The sequence below is a fragment of the Tyto alba genome, unplaced genomic scaffold (genome assembly GCF_018691265.1).
Source record: "Tyto alba isolate M040663 unplaced genomic scaffold, T.alba_DEE_v4.0 Super-Scaffold_28, whole genome shotgun sequence".
In the NCBI taxonomy this organism is placed as follows: domain Eukaryota; kingdom Metazoa; phylum Chordata; class Aves; order Strigiformes; family Tytonidae; genus Tyto; species Tyto alba.
This window is the reverse complement of record NW_024881302.1, coordinates 10,109,936-10,137,101: the sequence shown is the minus strand read 5'-3', so window position 1 is coordinate 10,137,101 and position 27,166 is coordinate 10,109,936.

The following is a 27,166-nucleotide window of genomic DNA, read 5'->3' as shown; positions in this document are numbered from 1 at the left end:
GCCCATGTGTTACACTGCCCAGTGATTTGGCCGTATATGTGTATTTATGGAATATTACCAAGGATGGATGTCTGTGCTCATTTGACAAAAACTGCAGTCACTAGAAAACATCATTACAAGACCATCATACACAGATTTTCTGATGCCCTGCTTGCCAGAATGACTCCACACTGTGGAAGTCCCATTTTCAATTTACAGAGAAAAGAGTTCAACAAAATGCAGAGCAGACATGAGTGAGGAACACTGCACTAGCCCTTTCACAGCAAGGAGAAACCAGTGGGGAATGACTGCAATAGGTTCTCATCTCACTATGATTTATGCTTCATTCTTCTATTAAAGGCTAGTTATATCCACAGTCCTTCAAACCTCTCTTGTCTCTCAAACCTCTCGGACCATTTATAAATACTCTCTACTCTTCTTTTTCGAGTAACTGGAAAGGGAACTTGAAGGAAGTTTTTCCCCTTGCAGCATCCATCACTGCAGCCACAGAAAAACCTACAGCTGAATATTTGTCTGGAACAAGAAGTACTCCAGGTTGCAAGCTAGTATCTTAGTAATATTCATGGCACGGGCTATTGTGTCTTTCTGGCTGAAGACATCTAAAGCATATTATTTTTGTATAACCCTAGCACTACAGAAGCGCAGTTTCCTCCAGGACAGAAGGTGGCAAACAACACGATCAAAGACAACCGCAGCATACTGCACCCTGTACAGGAGCATGTACATGCTGGATGGGAACACATGTGGGAAAATCCCTCATCTTAAGCAGTGAGAACTTAATCATCCCATACAGAACAGTGCACAGGGCATACTTCAATAGCTCCATGGAATACTAATATCAGGCAAGATCTCTGCTTGGTGAAAAGTGCTGATATCTGCTCTCTAGATTTTGGTCTGCAGTGGAGTAACAATGAAACCTTTTGCAAAATACTTAGTTGAAAATATGCAGAAAAAAAGGTTCAAGAAGCCTTTTCCAGAAAGGCATCTCACCTCTATTTTCCAGCTCAGGAAATACTAATTTTCACAAAAAAGAAGAATATTTTGCAAGACTGGAATTTCTTGGGGGAGGATTGAGTGTCTTCACCTCCCCTAGTGTGGTATGTCTGAGCTCTAAGCAATACAGAAGAAACAGCTTTGCCGGTAGCAGAACAAGGATCATGAACATTCAACTTGTGGGGACCTTCACTGACCTCAGGGAAGTGCAGCTCCACCAAATGATTGCTGCTGTGCTGTGCAGCCCACCCAGCCCCTCCACCCCATAAGCATGTAGCCAGGTGCAGTCCCACACTGAGTTTTAGTAACTTGAGCCAACCATCTGGCCCAAATCTGTACCTCCTAAGAAGAGAGAAAATACCAGTTCTAGCACAAGGTGCTGCAGCTAAATGGCCTAGAATCTCAACTACCACACCACTGTTTGGATGACAAGAGACTTGGGAAACAGTCAAATGCTCTGACCCAGCAATACAATTTACAGGTTAATGATGGACCTGAACTACAAAACTCAGATTCAAAGATGTCAGGATGCAAAACTTAAGCAAAGGTCCAAATTCATTGCTATGTATTGAACAGTACCACCAAAGAGACAGCAAGAAGACACAAGGTAGGGATGCACTGAGGGACACCAGCCACTGAGGAAGGGCTACAGCAGATACAGAGGGTGAAGTGAACCACTGCTGAGCAGCAGCACAGGGAGGAAACAGCCAGAGAGATAGAGCTGCCTCTCAGGGCTGGGCTGTAGCACTGCCAAGTGGCTTACAGAAGAGGGAAATATTGTACCTTCAGTACCTGTGCTTGCTTTGTTTGGCAGACATACCGGGAAGCTGCAGAAACTGCTTAAGGCTATGTCTGTAAAACACTGGTTTTGCAAAAGCATGAGAGAAGAACTAAAAAGGGAAATTTCTAAGAAAAGTAAATTTTGTCAGAGATTTTGGCAAAACTTGGAATTCACACGTGAAGCATAAAACATCAAGAGGAAACAAAACCCATCCTTAGATGTTCACCCATCACAGCTAAAGATATATATCTGTTTAGGCTTCTCTTGAATATACCACGTGTACTTTATTTAGAAAAACTGAATTAAGGCCTCCTTGATTTTATTCTCACTCAAGGATACCGTCAGCCATCAGCAGACTCTTCACACCTACAAAGCTCAAACAGCGCTTGCAGCTTCCCCACAGCACCTCCCACCTTGCTACGTTTGGCAGCTGCACCATGTCAGTCCTCCATGTCCAGGCCTCCCATGGTAGGACCATACAAATCTAGTTACAGGGAACCATAAATACAATTACCATTATCCTCTAGGGAATGGGCTGACACCTTGAAACACTCCATCACATCTTAAAACTGTATAGGGCTGTGGTGAGAAATGGCCCCTCTCCAACCTCTCTGAGGGCTCCTTCTGCTTTTCTCTGTCAGCCCCATGGATTCTGCAAAGCCTCCTGTAGCCCTTCAGCTGAGGAAAGCATTCAGATTTAATGACAGCAAAATATCCGCTGGAAACTTTGGTACAGGAGCTGGCAAATGTTCCTGCACTCAGAGGCCACTTGAACTTTGAGAACATGGACAATATTTCCCAATATAACCTTTGCAGTCTTCTATTTCTGTTGCCAAAGAGATAAAGGATTTAATTTTAGTTGTTGAAATGTTATTACCTCTCCCAAAACACCAATTAATAATTTCCCTGCTTATTCTAGCAGAAAATCTAGAGAGGTTGAAGATACTTTCCTTCTACCAGCTTCCTTCATGGGCTTGTTGGGGAGTTTTTCTCTTCTAATTAAAAAGCTTTTATTTAATACTTTTATATATACATCATAAAAAACTTCCATTTACTCAGCTGAAATATCTGACCTTCTGTCACTAAAAATGGCTAGAGTATAGGGTACAGTGAAGAGGCCTGCAAAGACACTGTGTGATGGGAGAGGGTCCCAGCTTACTCTACCACCCTCTTTGGAGCGTCTTTCAACCTTCCCAACCTTAGGACAGGTGCAGGGGTGCAGGTCAGCAGGTTTGAACCCAAGGGAGAAGAAACAAGTCCCAGAGTCATTTCCCACCTTTTTTCCCAGCCTGATTTTCAAGTGAGGCATTTTTAACAGTCTTTCTTAGTATACAAGTAATTCAGGACAGGACCAGAAGAAACCAGTTTCTCCCAGTATGAAAATAAATATATTTATTAAATGTCAAATCTTAAATTTTAAATCATTAAAGAGTTCATTAAATCTTCTGTTCTGATTTGAAGTACAAATATTTGGTGAAAGGAATATTTTATCTCCTACCCTCAAGGCAGGCAGGCTGTAAATAACACTGCTGTTGACCAAAAGAAGCCTAGCAGCTTTCAGACAGCGGATTTTAAAAGTGCAAATGTGGGATTGTGTAGTTTGGGAACCTTTTGAGGCATAATAAAAAAAAAAAAAAAGCTTCCTTTGTTGGTATATACAGCTGTCACAGAAGGTTTAGTTTCTTCACCACAGAGCTCTCGTACAACAGGAAGATGAAGAACAACCAGTGCGGTAGTGCTCTGAAATCTAAGGAAAAAGATCTTCAAACAGACGTGAGTTCACGTGAATGTTTAAAAAGCAGAGCTTGAGAAATAAAGAACCCTAAAAATCATGTCACCAGTTCCTACCCTTGCACGTCCACAGGCATGGATGTCACTTTATTTCCACTCAAAAGCTCAGTCAAAACTTGCACAACAATTGTGAAAACACAAACATACAACCCTGTATTTAATGTAAAAAAAAATGTAGATAGGCCTGGTTAAGTGTTAGATGTAGGCAGTGCTGTGGGTTTATGAGTCTCTCTGAACCTGGAGCTTAATTTAAAACAGTAGAAGTAGTGGAAGCAAGAGTTACAACAGAAACTTACAGAATACTGCTTACTTGTTACTTGGAGATATTTTTTCCAGAGTCCCTAAGTGCTGGAAATGCAGTCAGGCAGGGAGAGCAGACAATGCAGGTGGGGACAAAGTAAGGAGCCTGCTTAGCACAATCGCTTCTTTGTTAAGACTCCAGTAAAAGGGTTGTCCCAGGCAACATGAAAAACCCATAATTTTTCAATGGTCATACAGATCAAGCTATATTTTTCTTCAATCACACAGCTAATCATTGGAGGAGCAAAAAGATCAGCATCCCTCACAGTTAAGAAGAACATCACTTGTGCTCCTAGTTTCAGCAGGTGATGCAGTGAAGGATGCTATCTGGCTTCGGTCCAGCAGTTAGCTCAGACATTCTTTTTAGACATATCACCTGGTTTGGCCCCTCTTCTCTCCAGCAAAAAGCATCATGTGCATAGTAATGCAGAATGTATATCATGGCTATTCATCCTTGTCTTCTGATTTATGTAGCATGTTGAACAAAAGATCCTCTGATCTGACACAGGCATACTTTTCTTATTAAGCAGCACTTGCCGCCTCGTGCAGTGCCGCTTTCCAGAGGCACATTTTCTCTGTCACTTCTTCTTCTTCAGGTCTAGGTCTCACTGAGCTGAGCAGTGCACACACACAAGCTCAGTCACTCAGTAGCCATGAGTCGGGAACACCTTAAAATACGGCTTACTGTGTGGCAAAATGACCACAAAACAGTATTAATATTTAGTATATATATCTAGTAAATAGGTGCAGAAGATGAGAAAGGTCCATCTAGACCCATCATTGAACTACTCTGATAGCTTACGTTCTGTTTATCCATTGGAAAAAAGCCAAGATAAACCCCATGCACACCACAGGCTGCCTGGATGCCCTGTGAATGGAAGATACATAATCATGTCCCTGCCAGAGGTCACACCTGAAAACACAGAAGAGACGTAACCTGAGTTTTCTCCACTAAAGTTTAGTCATAAACAGGAATAAAACTGCAGCTGCGAACTTGTAGTGAGCAGCCTACATTCCTCCTCTCAATAACACCCATGGCACACGTGTCAGTGTACAAACAGCCGCCAGCCAGGCTTGCACTGATACCAATTTACCTTCACACGTCAGCCTCCCTGCCTGCTCATTCTGACTAACCTCAGTCATAACTTCATGAACCCGCTTCGTAGCAATGAAAACTAAATGCCATCAAGTACATTTAAATACCCTCACATAAAAGACACATTAAATGATATTTTGTTTAACAAGATATAGGGAAAGGAACATCACTGACTCATTTCTTAGGCAAGAGTGAGGAAACTTCCCTTTAGGAGTTTTATATTTTGTTGATTTGGACCATAAAAGGAACATCTTTTAATGCAGCAATGGAAAGGTAAAATCAAAACTAAGTTCTGTATCTACTCCAAATAATATTTTTCACATTATTTCCACCTGAATTTGCTTAACTCCATCATATTTTATGGCTTCTTGTTATTTAAAACCATCACATTGAGTTATAGCAGCTGAGGGAATAGGAAAGTGCTCATTTGCATGTAGCTCTGTAGAAGATTATGACAGAAGGCAGAAGAATATGCTCAGGACACTTGATGAATAAAAACAGTTAGAAATTTACCACAGTTTCATCTCAATAATGCTATTAATAACTAAGCCTCTATTAGAGGAGTAAAAAGACTCAAAGTAGAGAACTGGAAATGGGATTATTCCAAGGGAAAAAACAGTATTTTGACTAAAAATGGCCTTATTAAGTGGTATCAAGTAATCTCTTTTTACTCCTCTTTCAGAAATTATTAGATACCATTATAAGTTGCAAAAGTATTGCTCTTTTCTTCTTTTCTGTACAATGAACTGAAGCAGATTGTGAGGAGTCAGTTATACTCTGTTATTCTATAGTTAAGACTATCTTGCTTTCATTTCCTGACAGAACACAAACTTTCTAAAACATTATGATAACCTGTTTTAAAAAAACGAACAAACAAAAAAAAAAGAACTAATAATGTGGTGTATTGCAGATCAGGCATTTTTTTGCTGTAAAGGCTGAAAGAAACAATATATTGCCTGTAGAACACAAGTACAAGGTAAAAGGTCACCAACTCAATCTCACATTTTCTAACACACATCCAAAGCCAATTTTAATTTGGAATTCCCTAGCTGCTTAGGCTGAGGATTACAAACCATTTCTGTGAATTTTGCAGAGTATTTTTCATTTGCTTCAGTGAAAAATTTGATTAATGCCACCAGAATGACATTATTTCATATTGGAAGACTAACTGAGGTGTTTCCTGAGGAGCACCAGCCCAGCAGGGAGGTCCATATTACAAGAAAACAAAACCAAAAACCACACAGGAATACTGGTAAAAGCAATGACAGAAAACAACTGGTGGAAAAGTTACATCAATTAGTTGTGGTTTTTCCATCTCACATTTTCTGTTTAGATCAATTCACTCCTCCTGAAAAGCTTCGGGAGGAAATTTTGTCCAGCCTTTCATATGAAAATTATCCAGAGGGCTGATAGAATCCTAAATTTATATTCTTTTAATCAAATATACATTTTAGAAAGTCATCGGGATCATTTTTCAAAAAAACTATTTGCAGTGTCTGAGTATTAAGAACATTATGCATTCATATGCTGAACACATACAGACAATACTTAATACAAGGTTACTCTGCATAAGAAGCAGTTCTGCTGTCTTTAATGAACGTTTTAGCACTGATTGAGGTAAACAAAACCATCTTCTAAGGGACAACAGATTTCACCCTTTGTTTAAAATGTCTCTTCAATGCAAAACTGCACCCAAACTACAGTGCTTTTTTTTTTTTTTTTTTTTAAAGGGCAAAGGTTTTGAACGTTTTACTGTGCCCGAAGGACTGGAGCCCAGTGTGAGGTCTCTGAGTCTGTGGTCTTTTGGGGCAGCGTGCTCGCTGCTGTTTCTAGAAAAATCACAGTTAGGTTTTGGTGCATAGCAAGGGTTTCTAAAAGCAACTATAATACAAATGAATCACAAAATTATTTACATAAGCCACTAAACCCCCTGGCACCCTCCTGCCATGGCAATTAAACTAAGACAAAAGCTTCAGGCACCACTGATTAACAGTCCTGTGCTCCTCTTTACCTGCTCCACTAACCATGTTTGAGAATATGCAAGCAGGTATTGGTCACCTGAATTCTTTATGAACTGCCAAACTCTGATTTTAGAGGGTGTTTTACAGCAGGCTGTGGAAAAAAACTTGGAGAGCTTTAATTAATGTTCAGGATGATAATTTGAAGGCTACCCGCTGGTGCCTTGTATGAATCAACTCCATGTCACTCCTTTGGTTGGGAAAATAATTTGGCCTTAATGATATGTTATTCCTAGTGACTACAAAGATAAGTTTATGGGATTTGATTTGTCCTTTTATTTAGTCAGGAAAGACTCACTGACCTGAGTGTGTATCATTTGATACACCTATTTCTTTCCTTTCCACAAGCTTTAAGCACACACTCTGGTTAAACTGAATAATCCCCATTCCTCGGCTCTTTGGGGAGGGGAAGGAAGGCAAATACATTAACCATCTGAAAAGCAAAGTGACAAGATTTGTTACTACATAGTTCTTAGCAGAAGAATTTGTACGTGGCATAAAAACAAAGCTACTATTAATAATGAGTATGTATGCAGCTACCTTGTAGATCACAACACTGGGGAGGAAGCAACGAGTGCAGCGCAAACACTGGATTTCTAGAAAGAAACTCTAAATCCACCTCTGGGAGGTATTAAATGAAATAACAAAGGGAATTGTTGCAAGACATTGAAAACGGGATAGTGCTGGGGTTGTTCTTGTATCTTGCTATAATTATTTAATACCAGTACCATTTTCAATATTATTACACTGGTATAAAATGCTCAGAGACACTGGATCTTGCAAAGGGCCCAGGGTGCTGCGAAAGCAGGATCCCAGCACAGCCCCGCTCTGCAGCATGGCAGTAGGCATCAGCTCCCCGCAGAACAACAAGCCACTGCCACTGCATAACTTCTGTGTTATTGCTGTCAGAGGACACTTCATCCTGTTTTTGTTTACTGCCCAACAGCCAGCTTTGCTCAGTTATTGTTTTCAGCTCTGTAGACTCTTACTGCGCAGCAATGTTATATACCCTACTAATCTCCCGGGGCACGCTGAGCCCTTTGTCCCTTCCCCAGTGCCAGCTCCACCATCAGCTGCCCAGCTGTAAATCCACTAATCAAAGCCCTCAGGAAAGTGAGGTACCTTCTCTTCCCCACCTCCACCCCTTTTCTGATTACTTCAAGCTTCTAAAAATTCAACTTTTCTATCACTTGGTTCTATTGCCTTATTTAGCAGTACCAAAATATGGCAGTTACAGATTGCTGAGCCTTTCACTTCTCAAAACCAAGAGGCTCAGTACAAGTAGTCCACAGGGAGACGGCTGCTCTGATGAGCAAGGCTAACATTCATGGCTGCCACATTCATGGCTGTCCACACCTTACAGCTTCTCCATGGCTGAAGATCAGGATTAGACCTTTGAAAAAGTGTCCAGCTGAGTTTGAGAGATACGTTAAAATCATGACATCAGGACACTCTCACTGAGACAAGGTTGACCCACAACCATTAGGTGCTCAGGACGGACCTGGCCAGTGCTTCCCACACCAGGGAGTTGTTCACAATGGAAAAAAAGATATTTTCATTCAGAATTCAACCAAAACATGTTCTGAATTGTTGGAGTTAGTATCAGACCCTGTGAACCATTCCTTTCACAGTTTTGAAACTGAGCATCTGTATTTTGCAATATGTCAGTTCTAAATTCATCACTGAATATTTATATTATTTTCACATTTCCTGATAAGCTAATTGTACAGATATGGGACACAACACAGACTACTGTTAGCAAGTCATAGCATGAAGTCATATTAGATGAAATACAGCTGTCCAGAGTCAAGCTGTCTGATCACAGTGCAGATAGACACTTTCACTATAATCTTTCACAAAAGATGCTTTAGCTCAGGAGAATCTGCCTATAAATTATTATTAAAACTGAGATAAAAATTACTTAATTGGTGTGATGACATGCATATCATGAAAAACAAGAATGAAAAAAATAAGTGAAGCATACACTGATGGATGAGCAAGGAGCCTGGAGAAGGAAAAAGCTAAAGGTTCACGGTGTAAGGCAGTGTTTACACTGATCTTTCTAAAGCATGTACCTTTTTTATATAGGGTGAAAGGGGGTTTTTGTACGAGTGTTTCTCATAGTCAAATTGTTCTAGTCACCAATAGTCAGTTTTCTATTCTATGGTTCATTTATAGTGAAATTAATGAACCATTTGCACAGCACTTCCCTGCTTTCATAAGCACGTACAGTACATTGTCATTAGTGAACTGTCCACTCAGCTTTTCTGAAGCTCTGTCTGAAGGCCCTTGTAAGCAAAAATTGTAGCTGGACCTCCTCCGGCATCTTCATGCATTCTAATAAGCAATATATTATCAGGTTTTACTGGCTCTGTGTGTATGTCATCAGAAACTGCACCTCGTGCCATAAGGAAATTCAGCTTTGTGGCTGAAACATGGGCAGTGTGTTTGGTTTGGATGAACCATCACTACAGTAACTGGTAAGAAAAATAAATTTAATATATATGGGCTTGTTCTAATGAACTTGTTTGTTGAAGAGTAACTGTTTTCTTGGCTCATATATATTTCTAACCCTTTAATTGATGTTTTTGAACTGTTATAGACTACTACTAAGGATAAAACTTATTTTTAAAGAATTTTATTATTATAATCATGGGAAAGATTGCCACGTTATCACATGAGAAAGTTTACAAAATGTAGGTAGTCTGCTTTCAGCAGCAAACTTTCAGATTCTGTTCATCCTGGACGAAATTTTAGTATTTTCAGTAAACTCAACTGTCTAATAAATACTTCTAGTGTTTACAGTAAACACTTAACATAAGAAAATTGCCAAAAAAAAATGGAGAAGGTCTTTAGACAAATTACTAAAAGGCAAGACTTGCTCCATAACTTTTTTCCTCAGTCATACAAACCTGTGGCTTAAAGGTAAGAAATAGAAGTAAACTTTGGGTCTATATACACTTGAACATTCAGTCCTACCCTGATTTGGCTTCAGATGTCCCAGACTTTCAGATCACTAAGCTGGGACTTACTTGTTCCCTTCCATGCATGCACATAAGACTCAGGGTTTTCTGAAGACCTCCCAGTTCAGGAGTTTCACAGCTGCCTATGAAGTTCAGATGATCATTTTTGATTAAGGATGAACAAAGGAAACCCATCAGTAGGACAGGGATCTAATCTGATTTGAATGGCACATGTTCTTTAGTATGTCCATGGTCACTTTACAGCAATGAGATATTGCTACAAGATTTTCTCAAAGTGAAGTACTCTCCTTCTGTTTGCATCCCCTCTACTCTTTAGATGTCAGTCATGGCTATTTCCCCCAAAAAGGAAACATCCAGTTTATACAGTAGTAAGAGAACGGTTTTCAATCTCAGTCAATTTGCAGTCTGTTCCTACTGAATGCTAAAACCTCTCTGTTTTCTGCTCTGAATTTAATTCTGTGTCAATTAGTGCTATGAAGTCAGTCTAATAATGATGTATGGTTAACACGGGATTTGCATCTGAGAGCTAAGAGGAATGCATGGAGGACAGATAATTGCAATGGCGCCACTCGTGAACTATTCAATGCTTTGTTGACATTAAAGGGTCTAGAAACATGCTGTAAAAATATGCGTCAACGTGAGTGTTGATAACATTTAAGGGAAGTTCCCAGCAACTTTGTTGACAATAAATAAAAAGAACCAGCAGCTTTAAACTGGTGCATGAAGGTAAAAGAACATAGAACTACCCAAGCAATTTCCATGTCTGATTTACTGAAGAGTGGTACGCCAGAAAAAAATCTCAACCAATAATCTCCAGGACTGCTACTATGCTTATTCACATTAACATGCTGAAAACACACAGGCAAGCACAAAGTGACACTTGCCAAGTCCCCTGGCTTTTTCCATATTACAACCATAAACTCCTGCCAGACAACAAGAAACTCTAATGAGCAAACCTGTCAAACCTGAGATGAATGGATCTTTGGCCACATGAGGTGCTACAAAGGCACCAGGAGGGAAGGCAGTTAGTTACCTCTCCCAGCACTAGGGACGCCTGGAAACTTTGGACCAGATTCAGCACAGCTCACTTCAGCCACCGGCAGAGCAAAGCCCATCTGGAAGAGTAACTGCTGTTTCACATCAGCATGAGTAAGAAAAGTGGCTCATTCTGGGTGGGCAATATGCTCTTGGGCCGCTACCAACCCACAATGGTGGGAAGACTCATGGAAACCACCTTTGTCCTGTCCTGGCTCTGCCCCTGGGATGACACCTACTGTTAGGTGATAGCAGGAGCAGGTCAAGAGAATGCTTTTCACTCATACTATGGGATCAGTGGGCTGTATAAGAGATGCATAAGAAATGCAAAAGATCCATCCCTTACTTTTCCAGCCCTTTACTTTTCAGATCAGAACTGGATCTGTTCCCAGATGTCCCTCCATAATAATAAGAGCTGCAGTCTCTCCAGAAGGTAGATGATGTTGTGCAGGGTTTGCCCATGCAGAGCTGCCCAGGTTGGCTGAGTTCACACCAGCCTCGAGCGGCCGGCACAGCACTTCTTGTTGTCACTGCTCCAGGCACTAACTTTGACAGTACCCGCTAACTGACACATTTATGAGCTTGCTGGCACATCAGTCTTGATCATTTTTGGAAATGGCACGTCTTTCAGAAAAGAAGAAAAAAAAAAAAAAAAAAAAAATCAAATTGTCTCCCTCTCCCATTTCTCCTCGCATTTTGGGTTGTAAAAAAAGAGGTAGAAGTCAGCAATGATCTCATGGGCCTCAAAACCGCAGCTTTAGGCTAGCAGTACCACCTTAGGAAAACTGTAAATGCCTGCCTATAGATGCACGTGTCTGTTGATGTAAAAGATTAGGGAAATAATGGGGAGAAATTAGAAATTAATTAGTTTTGGAGAAAGAGGGGAATGCAGCTGAATACCTACAATGCTGCATCAGTGAGATATATTAAAAACCCAAATGAATCTCAGTGTCAGCCAACGCACTGCCATAACAAATGAACATGGTGGCAAAGGGTAGCCTTTGTTGCTAAGATGACAAAAATAAATTAGTCACCTGTCAGTACTTGCTTAGAATTTACAAACACATCAGTTTTTGAGGGAAAAGAAGAAAATAGCCAGCATATTTTTCCATTAGAGCATCATGCAGAGGGAACCAAGCACTTTGTTTTCATTTACACTGTAACTTAACGCCCTGCTGCACAGTAAATGCCTCCTCCTGGGAGTAAGGCACCATCTCACCTTGAGGGCCCAGCACTGCCTGAGCTGATGAAAGCACCAGCGCAGGCTGGGGGGACACAAGTGCTGGAAGTGCCCCAGCACTGGCTGAGACCCTGTGCGACTGTGCTGAACCAGAGAGCCTCCAGTGCATCTCCAGCTCATGGGAACTAGCCACAAAACTCATCTGCTCCAAGCCTGCTCACAGCCAAGCAAAACCAAGGAAGAGTCATTGATCTTTTCAGGCAAATTTTAGCATTTGCTGCAGATTAAAGACAGAAGAGTTTAGCTTGGGCCACAAGACTCCTCAGCTACATCAATACTTGTCACTTCTGCTCCCCAGGTTTTGGGTATGGGGTGCCCCTTTGAGTCACAGAAACCAGCTCCTTTCATGGGGCAATGGGGAGACTGGGAACTAGAGCTAAGGGAATATTGCAAAAAAGCGTAACACAAAATAGCCAGGGGTAAAGCATAGACATTTTCTGCAATTAATTTCTTTCTATTATTTGTGTTTAGCTTCCATATGCAACCAAGCAAGTCTTTAGTAAAGATGAAAGATTGACTAAAATACCCAGAATGCCCAAGAAAATTTTGAATTTATATTTTTAAGTATTGATGTTGAAGTTGGTTATACTGATTCAAACAAGGAACCGAAGAACCTCATGCAAATTACAGACTCAGTTGGAGCAGCTTGAACTGCAAATGCCGACTTGCAAGAGACCATGGGTAAGCAACCCCAGCCCAAAAATTCTTCACAGGAATCAGTTAGGAAATCATTACAAGAAATAAGCTTGAGAGAACAACAATCTGCCACAGACGATTCATAAACCAAAAAAGGAGACGATGTTCAGTCAGTCAAGTGATTTGCTACAAATTATTTGCCCAGGGCCAATCTTGCTGCTAAAGCGATCAGTGAAGATGCACTACATGGAGCGATGCAGGAACATAGTTAAGAGTAACAAGCTGCTATACACAGCACTTTAATTAGGCCAAATGAGGAAACGATAATAAACCAGCAGGTCAAAAGGAAAAGAAAAAAAAAAAAAAAAACTGTAACTGAACAGAATCAAATTATTTCTTTTTATTGCGACAAGATAAAATTCTCAAATGAGTTTTCTGAATTGCAATGATACCCAAACTTACACCAAATGAGAGCACAGGAGACGGCAAGCAGCCCATTCAGCCACCAGCACATCAGCCAGGCTGTTGCTAGCTCCAGTCTCTACTAAACACAAGAATTTGTCGATGTTTTATTTTAGCAGCAACAAATGACCAGCTGAGCAGAGCTGTTGCAAACTGGAAATTGGAAGGCAAGGACAGGTGTGTAATTTCTTGAAATATTCTTTTAGGATTTGTGGCACAGACTCCTTTCAGACACAAGCCATAAGGCTGAGAAATATCTATCATGCTTAGCTATGGAAACGGGGATTTTATGAAAGTGCGATCACAAGGTGATAAGAAGAATGTGATTGGAAGTTGATGTGTTATTGCTTAATTTAGACAGAGGAAGGCTCTTTTTTTGTCCATACCATCTGCCAGCCTAGATACCCAAGGAATAAAGGCACAAGCTGCAGATGGCTTTTATAACGGCTGTACTCAAGCAGCAGAGAAGGAAGAAGGATAGAGGCCATATAAATCAAGCGGCAATATCACCATGGCTGAGCAATAACCAAGCCGATAGCAGCAATCAGCAGAAACAGAGAAAGCATGAGATACTTTCCCAATTTGCTGCATTAGGATTCAGCTGCAGCAGGACAGGACACAGTTGGACCTTCACAAGGCTGTTGGGAGCACTGATGTGTGAGCCTGGTAGGAGCAGGCAAAACAGCATGGCTGCACAGACTAAATGCAGCCTCCAAGAGAAACAGATAAACTCTAAAATTGCATTCACATATGCAACAGTTCCAAAGCTAGCTCTTATCCTCTCTTTCCTCACTTTTTTTTTTTTTTTTTTTTTTTCCTGAAAGAAGAGAGAGAGAGAGTAGAAGCTAATTTACTTCAAGTCAGCAGAGAGAAAACAAACTTGGATGAGAGATGCAAGGCTCAGCAGGACAAGAACAAACTTCTGCTCGCAAAGCAGTCCCCCAAAATGACCATCTAAGCTCTGCTGGGGAGCTTGAAAGGGCTGCTCTGCTTATCTTGTTCCAGCAGAGCCTAGGTGCTCTGGACACAGAACAGCATGGTGCAGTACAGAGGCTACTTCAATGTTTTCCTCTTAAACAACTAGATCAAACAACCTCATTTACACAAATATGTATAAACAGTCAGCACAGCATTAGTGGAACTGGGTCTAACAAATGAGACTAGGGCACATGTATTGACAGGAGAAACAGTAGATGGCAGAGGAAAAAATTGGTTTTGATTCTATTTGTTAAATATATACATACACACATTAATTTCTTTGCATTTTTATCATTACAGAGATGACTACTTTATTTGCTGCTTCACTGCCAAGTGTTTCTGGCCCACCTGAGCCGAGGACAACCTGTGAAGGCCTTGCAAAGTGCTCAGAGCCTGTTCTGCAAGCAGTCTACAGTAACCATCTCTGCCCTGGATGCAGAGTCTGCAACTGGAGAGAGGGAGACAAGCTATGCCTTTGGCAGGAAGGACACACACAAAGCAGAGCTGCCCATCTCGGGGAAAGGAGGAAAAGCCACATTGTTCCTGCTGTTGAGCTGGTGCAAGCCAGGTGCTCCTGAGGAGCTGGGATAAGGACCCAAGAACACATCCATCAGGTACCATATAGTCAATTTCTGTGCCAATGACACCTATTGCATCAATCACTGAAAGAGGTATCTGAACATCATGAATGCTCCAGGCTACAGCTGCTCAAAACCGGCCCTCAAAGCAGCACTGGAAGATTCAGTCACTCCCTGAATAAGGTATAAACTCCCTTGAACCCCAGCAAGTCCCAACTGTTCCCTCTGCAGAAAAGTCAGCCCTGCTATGACCTCAGATAGCAGCTTAAGTACACATTAAAGGAAGATACAGCTCACATCCCATACTGTGCATCTGGCATAATCCTTTATCCCTATGCAAAGCAAATGTAAAAGAGCAGGACTGTACAATTATTTTGGGTGTTGTCTAAATCCATCATTTACAAATATGCAGAAAGAGTTTGAGTAGACTCTGAGCAGAACCGTCTGTTGAACAGACAGGACAGACTCCAGAGAATGATCAGTGATGGATCTGTCAGAAAAAATACTAGAACTGAATCATTTTCTTGCTAAATACTTGGCAAGATCCCAGTGACTTTATCAGAACTTCACAGGGAAGAAGGAGGAAGTGGAAGGAGTGAGAAAAAAGCATTATGGTTAAAATCCTCTTTTTTTTTTTTTTCTTATTATTAATGCTACTTTTCACTTAGAATCCTTTTTAGTTTGACATGGGAGTATGCCTTATGATAGCAGATCAGAAATTAAAACACTGTTTTGGCTGATCCCACACATGTATTCTCTTTCTCACCCACTCCAAATAATGTTCTCCCAGGGAAACTTGTGTGAGTCAAGCGTTTCCTTGCCAAACTCCAAAGTTTCAGTCAGTTCATATCAGATAGTTTTGAGGAACTAGGATCCAAAATACAGAGTGACAAAGAGGACATCTCAGGTACAATGACATTTTAGCTGTATACATGTGCCGTTGGGGCTGAATCTGTCCCAGTACACCCCAGAAACATGCAGCCAGCATAAGACAGGAGCCCCACAGGCATAATTTCTAAATACATTCAACAATCTCCTTTTGTAGTTACACAGAACAGACTTACTTTATAATAGCTTCAGAGCACTTGAAATCTATAGCTTTTATGTTTTGCAGGCAATCAGATGTTTCTGGGCTATTCTGAAACACAACGTTACTATAGGAAATAACACACTAAGAGAGAGCACAGATAAACAGGCTGTTATTCAAGGCTACACAAGCAAGTCCAGCAGCATCCTTTCCCCCTCCACCATGGGTGTAGACAGACTGCCTGGAGCAGGCCTTTTCTTCCACCAAAATCAGCATGGTGGTGTTGGCAGATACTGGCACAAACAGCAGCCACATGATACGGGTGCATCCTTGGTGAGATGCTAGGGACAAAATCAAGGGCAATGCTGGCCTGAGCCATGTGAGAAAAATTAAGATTGCTGCCATGCCTTAGGCGAGTCAGCTGCCTGCAGGGATGCTGCTCTCCTGCCTTCATGTATGGAAGCATCAATCACGCAAATTCAAACAACAGCACATCAACTAAGTTGCCATCCCAGTAACCTTAACTATTAATTCACGACCCCCTGGAGTCAGCTAGGATCAGGAGTGAGGACTCTTCTTGCACTAGCATCCTTAAGTGAGGAAAAAGGAGAGAACAGGGAAAAGCAAATCAACGATGCAAGAGATGCCTCAAACTCTGAGTCTATCTGTTATGACAGCCCAAGTTGTGAGAAAACCCTGAGGCATACACGTACACAGACTCCAGAATAACACTCAGGGAAAGCCATTTCCTTCATTTCAAGAGCTATCATGCTAGGGGTGGGGAAGAGGAACAGATAGTTTACCCCGATCTGTCCATCTGGCTTCCATGCTCTCCAACCATGCAGAGCTCCTGGTGAAAGCTGACCTGTCCACGTGTTCCTCAGGGACCTAATGCATCTATGCCAGTGGCATGCAGTTAGACAAGTACTCCTGTACTACTGTGGCTGGAAGCAGTAACACAGTTTATCCTGCACGTCTGGAAAGGAAATGAAAAAATGACTAATTGCCAACAGAAGATTAATGGCACCCTGCCTCTTAAACCCCAAACCACTGCAGAGGCTGCTCTGCCTGCATCTGGTATAGTGCAATAGCACCTCTAAGAGAGGAACCACAAACATTTTTCTTTGGCTTTGTGCTACTCCACCACTCTCTTCATCTGATTTGCCCTTGGGATAATCTGTCAGAGGAACTTCAGCAACCCCTGGCTCTAGGACAGCCCTTCCCCATGGGGCCACCACATCCCCTCAGCCTGGCAGCAACAGGATTGGGAACTGTGGATTGCTCAAACCAAGTGCAGCTGACTCAGAGAAGCTTCTCTGGGCTGTTTCCAGGGGATCTGCAGCAGGTAGTGACACAGAGATGCCCGTTGTGGGCAGGAGCCCAAACCTCCACTGGGAAAGTGTTAGGGTTCTGCAAATCACAGTGAATTCAAGCCACTGTTTTAAAGCAGCCCTGACTGTTTTATGAAATACCTAAAGAGCATTTTCTCTTTATTCCCCCCAGAATTTGGAGAATAGCCACTCCTTTGATACCACCACTTGAACAGCTATTTCACACAGGCACAAGCAGGCACTGTCACTTCAGTAGCTGAGGTTAATGGTTTGGCAACTCAGCTGGGGCTAACTTATTTTTCTCTAGTGATGTTTCCTAGAGTGCAAGGGGCTTTCACTGGAGTAATTCAAACAATTATTAAACTATGTACTACTCTGTTAAAAAGGGCTTCAAAGGGTGCTTTTTTCTTCCTGATCCTGTTCTTCACCATCACTGCAGGGCTTCAGCTCAGAGATCACTTGCAGAGCTGTTAAATGCTCATCCCCATCAAAATTCAACCTTGAGTGCAGAGGATCTGACAAAGCATCTCTAGGCCAAATCCCTCCCGGGACTGTCTTCTGATCAGCATCTCTTTTAGGAGTTTAACGAATAAAAATATATCTGGAAATAGAACAGAGCAGTGCCTGGAGAGGGAAGAGAGCAGCACGCTTGAGACACAGATCAGAGCAACACAACACAACTCTAACTGGTGGAACTGAGACTTCTGGGCACAGGTCCGCCTATGACAGCTCAAAAGGTGTGACATAGCACAGACAGCTTCCTAAAAATGCTTGTTAGGAACAATGAGATATGGCTGAGCTGCCCAATAAAGAAACAAGCAAAAGCCTTTTCTGGCTTTACACAGAACTACTGAGGTCAGGTTAGAAAAAGACACATTTAACTCAAGTTAGAGTAAATTCAAATATTAAGGTGCCTTTTAGAATGATGGAGAAAAGGGATACAGAAAGGAAATAAAAGTAAATGCAAAATAGAATTGAGAGGACAAGCAAATATACAAATGGAAGAAAACCACCTATCTGATGAGAAAGCAAACATGGAGAGAGAGTCCCCAGATGTCTCATTTGTACAAGTCTACAGATCCACACTCAGTGGAGCAGCAATCACCCATTGCTCAAATGCTTGAAAGTAGCTTCATACAAATACCTACATTGCATGAGGACAGACTTGTGCATCAGCAAAAGTATTCACCATTCATTAATATTGATTCTCTATTTCAAAACATACAGACAACCCACAAAATAAAAGGCAGATATAGCAAATGGTTTATGCAATCAATTACATAGCATGAATAGCAAATTATCAGAGGATACTCAGCATTCATCACAGATTAAATAAATTCAGGCAAATTATGCAATAAGAAAAAAAAAATTACAGACAAATCCATTAGTGGATTGGCTTATAGAGATCTCTTATAAGTGGGGGCTCAGTTTGTTGGATGATCTATTTGCAATGAACTCTGTCACCTGTAATACTGAAGTACCTAGCAATCTCAACACTGTTTATTGTGAAGCATCACAGCAAGAACCTTTTGTACCAGTTTGGATTGGCAGCTTTTCCTATTCCCTTCATATAATGTGAATTTCCTTTCAACTGGAAGAACAGGGACTTTAAGAATCTGAATATCCTAGTGCTAAAAAAGCTAAAAAAAAAAATTAAAATTGTAGGGTAAACAATTAGGTGAGAAGAAAATAGTTTTCATAACAAACATAAGTATTCATAAATGCAGGACAATTCACTCCCTTCTCTATGCTAAGAAGGAGAGTGACATGAACAAGTCTAACCAGCATGTTCAGCCAGACTGAAGATGGAGTATGGTATAGATGCCCAGTACTCAAAATACATTGATTTTTGTATTATACACATAAACAAACAGAAAGCAGAATAGTACAGCTTGCTCCACACAGGGTTCACAGAGAGGACACATTACTATTTACAACACAGCGCATTAAAATGACGCATTAAAATGACAGTGACACACACCATTCAGAGGTGATCATTATTACTGTCTGCTTAAGTGATGATTTGAGAAATGATCTGTAAATTTAATTTTTAATTAAGCCAGAAGCCCTAAGGGCCTTCTGAATTCAAGTATTAAGGGGGGAAGAGGGGGAAATCAATTCTTGGTGATGGAGAGGTCTAGCAGAATCTAATAGGCCTGGGTAATATATCAAGAAGCTTTTAAGATCAGTCACACAGCTCAGCAGAGGAAAGCCTAAAACCCAATTTCAGATAAAAAAATATGCTGTAAAGTAGAATGGATAGTCACCATTGTTCAAGCCTCTGGAAAGCTACTGTCTTGAGCTCTGACACACATATTACTCAGAAAATAGATAAATGATCAACTCCAGTGTGTAAAAATTCACAGGGAAACCCTCACGCTTGGCTCCAAACACCTTGGAAAAGCAGCTACCTCCAAACGACCTTGCAATTGTTCTAAAACTTCAGCATGACCAGAAAGATCTACATTAACTAATGAGAATTAGTCATCAAAACCTCCTAGGAAGCAGCTAATTTGTGCTGAGACTCAAAACTACTTCCCTTGATGTGCAGCACAGGTTTATCAGGTTCATCCCAGTGACCGTGGCTGGAAGAGACAGGGCACCAAGTCCATCTGACCTCTGCAGTGCAGTTTCAGTAATAGTTACAAAATCAGAAATTGAAGATTTTTCATTCCATCTCTTAATTCCAAGTTCACAGGAAAGGATGAGTTGCACCCAAGGGTGCTGAGAGGAAGGACCAATGTTATAAGGAAACCCACTCTTGTCATCTTTGAGATATTGTCACAATTGGAGAGATTCCCAGTGACTGCAGAAAAGCAAGTCTTGCACCCATCTTCAAAAAAGGCCCAAAAGATGGTCTGGGGAACAGTCAGCTTTGCCTTAGTTGGTAGGAAAGTCATGGAGTCCTCTTGGACTGCCGAGAAGGCAGCAGCTGGGACCAGTCAGCATGGATTGAACAACGGCAAATCATGCCTGACCAACCTGATTGCCTGCTATGGGAGAACAATTGGAGCTGTGGATGTCATGTACCTCAACTTTCACAACACTCTCAACACCACCTCCCACAATCTTTTATACAAATTAGAGTTTATCAGTCTGGAAGGGGGGAGGAGATAACTAGATGGGCAAAAAACAGGTTGGATGGTTGGTCTCCAGAGGGTAGGAGTTAATGAGTACCTGGAAGCCAGCAGCAAGCAGAGGTCTGTACGGAGACTTGCACTCTTCTGTATCTTTATCAGACATCTGCAGGATCTGACGAGAACCCTCTTGCCAAGTTTATAAATGACACCATACTGTGGCGAAGAGCTGATATGCCTAAGGGCAGGGCTGCCCCTTGGAGGGACCCACAGCCACAGGCTGTGGGAAACACCAAAATATCTCCTTGAAAACACATCTAACTCCATTTGCGTATTTTCAAGAAGAAAGTTGGGCAGAGGAAATCAGCAAGAAGTGAGATGAATGGTCTTGTTTTCACAAACCTTCCCTTCTAAGAAACAAGTCATTTATCAAAGTGCTATAATCCTACCAACTGTCATAACACTTGGTCTAATTACATCTGGAGAACAATAAGCTGTATGTTCAGGAAGAAACTGTCTGCAGCAAGGCTGGTAGAGAAACTGCTGTGCATGATCTTAGATCACAGGTTTAAATGCAAGAACAAATACCACCAGGAAGAAGTTGGTGACATTTGTATAAAGCAGCTTCATCATCTTTTGCAATTAAAAAATTTAGTTAGTTGATTTTCTATATTTTCATAAAATGCCATTCCTAGTGCATTAATCTACATCAAGGAAGGTCTGAAGTGGGTTTTCAGATTACATGTTGTGTGGGAGGAAGTGCAAAATCCATCTTTTGGAAGATGCAAAGCACATTGAAGAATTGTTAAAAATGCTAAAAAGCTGCTGGGGCTGAGATTTCACACTGCAGTTTGCTGTAGACGTACTAATGTTATTATGGCTCTCAACAATGTAAGCATTGCTTAATTCATGCCTTGAAGAAAGTGTCCTTCAAACCTCACACTACAAAACCTACTGGAGATGAACCATTCTTTCCTGCAGTGGTTTCAGTGGAACTATTAGGGAGCATACACCACCAAGCAGGAAGGAATGGCAGCAAGTCCACAATAGATGCATTTAATATGGGGAGGACATGTTATTGCTGCTCAGGCAATGACACTTCCTGATTTGACACCAGATGCCTGAGTTTGCAGCAGTACCAAGACCACACACACATTTCATTAACACACTCAAAGCAAAAGGTAGAACGGAAGAGGGGGAGACCCTCTCATGGGCAGCAAGGTGGACATGGAAAAGCAGACTTCATTTGGATTCTCAATACAGAGACTTGGGATCACCTACGAAACAAAATAACACTTGCATCCTAGATAAAGGTGCCAGAGTAAGGACTAGGTAGACAAAAACAAAATACACAGTAACACAGAGCAATACACACACAAAATATGAGCACTGGGATCAAAGAAGACTGACTTTGATGGACAGTATCTTGCTATCTCAAAGGTGACAATCTAAAGCTCTTTCCATGGTTTTGGAATTTCTTAGCTTTGTGCCTTGAAGAAAATACACTTGATATCACATTAAAAGAAATCTTGTCATGTGCAGCATCAGATTTGCCTTCAGTAGCCTACATGCATATATTGCATGTCATGTTCTTGCTGTGGGCAGGGTGGCAAGGAAGGGATCAAGTGAGAAGAAAATGCATAAAGAGGAGTCTATTATTCACCCAAGAGAAAGTACTTTAATACCTGCAGTGCATCCTCTACCTTCTGAATTATACTGGTGTCTGGTCCCCATTGAAGAACTTGGACCTAGGATTCTAGAAATAATGATTGTTATAGATCCTTCGTAAGATGTTGAGCACATCAGCACACACTATGGAATGGATCTTATCAAAGGTATCAAGGCACACAAGATCACTGGTATCAGCCACCCATGCTTCAGGCTTGAAGCAATGAGCTGGTCCTTTATAATGTAGCAGAATGCAAGCACACAGAGCACATTACAGGCTGATACTGAGCATTGCCCTGGCAGGATCCCACATGGGCCATGGCATCCCCAGGGACCATAGTCAAGTCGTTGAGAGGAAGGTGTTTCCAGTGAACAAGAAAAGTTGTAGATAAATTGTTGTAAGTTATGCACTTTCAAAACTAAAAAAAAAAAGAAGCACTTTTAAACTTGTTGAAACAAATTAGAAGGATTTCTAGTTTATTACTTTCTCACCCAAAAAATTGTCCGATGAAGAAATAGCTAAGTTGAAAACTAGACATCAGATGATGGTATTGTTTCAGATCGTCAAACTTGATTTAACTCAATGAAATTCCAGCACCAACACCCTGCCTTCAGTGGCTTTATTTGCCTGGGCAGGCACTCCACAGCAGCTCAGACCCCCTGAGCTCAAACTCCAGGATCCTAGTGGGGCCTGAGCCTCCTCAGGGTAAGACAGATGGTAAGTTATTTGCAAGTACTTGTTATCTATCAGCTCAAATCACGAATCACCGTTAGCACACAGATTAAAGCATGTGCACTATGCCAAGATGTGCAGTCAGAGCTGAATATTCTGGTGAGTGACTTGGTGCCCGGGGAGGAGGTAGGGCTGGAGGCTGTGTACCTTCGTGCTGGCAGGCTAGGCAGGGCTTGTGCTCAGCACAGCGCACAGGATTGAAGCTTCTACAGCCAAAAATCAGAGCCTGGCCCCCAGCGTTTAAATGGTAGGTGTCTCCCAACAGATGATTATCGCTGAGAACCAGATTTCACAGTAACCAGAAGCAAAGGTGAGGATTATCCAGCTGACGTCCCTGGATTACACACACATGCAGGGGTGATATAATAACCAGAGGCAATACTCCACATATGGCACAGGGCTTGCAGAGTACATGGAGGAGGAGGAGCTGCTCCCCTCATGCTTTGCTTGTCCATGGCTTCTCAGGCAGCGTTACAGCCACCCTCTGTCACCCACACCACCACAGCAGGGCTGCACTGTGGGCTGGCAAAGATTCAGCCCTGATACTTTGTACGCTTGTGGGGCAAGCAGTAGCTGTTGTTAGGAGTTTAGGCTCCTCCTGAGGTCATGCTTTATGTTTAGATTAAAATTAATAGAGGGGAACATTAATAGAGCTGTGAAATTGGGTATGCAAAGGAGTGCCCTTGCTGCAAATGGAATAATAAGATCAGGTGTGGTTTTGAGAATAAAACCCCTGAAAAACATGTTTGAACCCTGGAAAGGGAACATCCACTAACCACAGAGACCTCACCAAGGGCTCTGGCTAAACTCCCCATGATGTCACACCACCACCCCTGGAACTGGGGCAGCTGGGGCAGCTCATGGGCTAAGGATGCAAGAGGATTTCTAATCTCCCCAGCCAGGCACAGAGACTGAATCATCAAAAATCCTCAAACAGCCAAAACTGTGAAACCAGTGCATGAAAAAAAGACAAACCAAAACAAAAACCAACAAAACAACAAACCAGTGATGTGAGTAATGCTGGTGCCTTTTTGGAGATCCAGGCCAGATCCCTGATGAGTGAGAGTGATGCACCAGAGAACCTGCCGAACCCCAGCCCTGAGCACGGCCACTGCTCTGCCCACAGTCACAGGCACGGGCAGACATGCAAGACCAGGTCAAGGTCTCAACTAGGCAAACATTTAATACTATCCAGTTTGTTTGGATTTTCTTTTACTTGAGGACAAAACAGGATATGTTAGCTTATTTCACAATAACAGAGATTTCTATGTCGCAAACAAAAACAAACAAGCAGGAACCAAAAAAAAAAAAAAAAAAAGAAAGAAAGAAATCCAGAAACATTCCTCTGCTAAAGAGAGTAACCTTGAGACACATTCTCACTGCTTCACTTGGGCACAGTGCCAGAGCTGGCTGGACTTGGGGGTGAAGGAGACAAAGTGGGGAACATCAAGTATATTCAAGGTTAGAAACTTGTCACCATTTTTTGAGAGGAAAATTCTAAATTATTTTTTGTAGGAAACAGAAGTTTTCATTTTGATTATTTTTAAAAATATCTTTCACTTTTCATTCTTTTTCAGTTAAGGTAAAGGAGGAAAACTGATAGAAAAATCTGATAACGGAAACCTTGCTTGACCTTTTCTTTCTCCGTAATTTTATTAGAAAGAATCTGAGAATGCCTCCTGCATAAACCCTCACTTTTTTACAGCTATTCCAATCTTCCTGTGAAAGGATGAGGGGAGGAAGTGAGAAAAAACAAGTCCTAGATTTGAGGCAAAAATAAGATTTCTACAAAAATATATTACATAAAAATCCTACATGTAAGTCATTAATTTTTAAAATAAAACCCCTTTAGTCAACAGCTTCTTTTTATTATTATTTATAGGTGTTTGACTACCAGTCTTGTATTCACTGGTAGTACACAAATATAAATTCAACAGTCTGTGATTCCTGAAATTATGCATTAAGAGCTTTATTTCAGATGCATGTTATTCCCCATTTGTTATTGTCTACTACAAAGATGTCCAGCATCCAACCAGGCAAAAAAGCTTCAGAGGTCCCAAGTAATAAAACTCAGTGCAAGCGTTAAACAGCCTGGCTCTAAGGAGCAGCATCATTACTCATACATCCTACCTGCTAATTGCTCATGAACATTAAGCACATCAGAAAAGTGTCAGATTCATGAACTCTCTCCTAACCAAAATAATTTGGTGACATATTATTGCTATTATTCTAAGAAATGGGCTAACCTGCCCCACAGATGCTGTCCTTGGTGCACCCACACACAGGCTTTTCTCTGCTTGGGCTCAGCATGAGTTCTGGCTTTAGGTTTCCCTCCTCCACTCATTCGTTTTGGGTGATCATATCTACCTGATGGGAAGCATGTCCATGGGTCATCTAAGAGCATAATGTCTACATGACAGCAGCTGTGTGATTTTTATTAGTATTTTATTTATTTTTTAAAGCACCATATTGTGCTTCAGCTGGAAGCAGGACACTGACTATGGAAACTAGATGATGTGCCAGCAGGAACTGTAGAATCCGAGTAACACAGATTGAACTAACCTCCTGAGGTGTCCTTGTGGAAAAAAACCCACAACCATTGCTTCTGCTTAAAGCCTGTGCTTTCCCAAACACAACTTTAAGATCAGAGAAATAGTCAGACACTGCAGGCTACAGTACTGTACACACAGAGTATAGCTGCAGTCTGAGGCTCTCTGCACCACAACCCAGCTTCCACTCTGAAATGTAAATGTGAAGTCAGTAGGAACCATCCATGTGCACCACATCCACAGGTAGGATGCCAGGTCAGCCTAGATAATGCAAATCTTTTGTCTACTCCAGCTTAACAGCAAAACTTCTCAACTCTAATGTAGGAATGATTTAGTCCCAGAGGGGAAGCCCCCAATTCCAGAGTTATTTTCCTTTCAACAAATGCATAAATATTTTCCTTTAGCAAGGATATGGAGACCATAAAATAATTAGTTATGTTGATATGCAAAGAGGCTAACATGCAAGAATCCCCTGGTTACACAGCATTAGTGTTGCAGAGCTCATAATTAAACTTCGATTCCTTTACAATTTAAGACAAGTTCCAGACAGTGGGCTGAAAATACATCTCAAACAGATCTTCAACATTCAGGACCATCTGTTTCCTTTTTGCGTGAAGTATTTTTATTTGCTGTAAGTAATGAGCTTAAACAGATTTTAGGAGGTTTGTTATTAGTAAAGGAATGTGAAAAATTTGCAGAAGAGAAAAAGAACCACATTGCACCTGGGTCTACTCAGGAGCCTGGGCATTGCTTTGAAGGCTTAATTTTCTGTTACATCCCTAAATCCAGATTTAGGTCTCTGAATAAAACAGGTTTCATCTTCAGCACTAAACCACCCTTCATATAACACTGTTTAGGAGAGGAAAATAAGAATAATTTCCACACCTGAATCTTCATTGGGAATATACTGCTTCACAGGCAGAATGTAATTAGGCAGGCTGGAGTTTAGCCAGGACATTAGGGTTAATGGCCCTGCTGCTGCCAAGTGCCATGAGATACTTAATGAGTGCAAACAGCAGAAGAGCCCACCACTGGTCTCATGTAGAGTGGCACCTCCACCTGTCTCCTGTCCTGCCACAGCACTCCCAAGGAATGCTCCTCCCATGGGGACAAGGGTTTGTACCAAGGGCAAGCGGAGGCAGTGGGTGCTTCTTTCCCTCAAACACATCACTTGTACACACCCAGGAGTCAGATGAAGCCATCAATGATGACAGACAGGAATGTAAATATGATAAATTTCCTATAACCATGGACAGTAAGATCTTATTTAAATTATGCCAAGAGGCTTTATCATCATTGAACATTCAGCAACAGTTTTATAAAAGCGGAGTAACCTTCGGTCAGTGCTTTCTCCCCACATCTATTATTAAAGCTCTGTTTTGACCAAGACAGATGTATGAAATACATCGACACCAACTGGAAGAAAATGTTCTATCCATATCACACACAAAAAAAAAAAAAAAGACTCTCCTCCTTGGTTTTCCTTTTGCTTGGAACAGAACAAACGATTGCAACCCTCCCCCACACCGTTCCCCCAAAACCATGTTGCACTATTTTCTCTCTCACACCCACATGCTGCCGTGGCTCAAATTTCTTATTGTGAAAGTCTAAGAGGAGGAAAGCCACCAGCAACAGCAGCGCCAAGGCAATGCACTGCTGGGAAAGTGGAAAATGCTTATCTCTACAGCTGGGTGTCGCTAAAGCAGAGGCCACCAATATGAGGACTGGAGCATCCTGAGATCCAGTACCTGGTCATTCCTGAGCACCTGCAGGGAGCTGAGCCACCCAGAGGACAGCACTGAACTGCACCTGAAAACATGCTCATGCAAGGAAGCAAGTCATCCTCCAGCTGCAAACAACAAAACAAGATTCCAGCTTTCCAGAAAGTT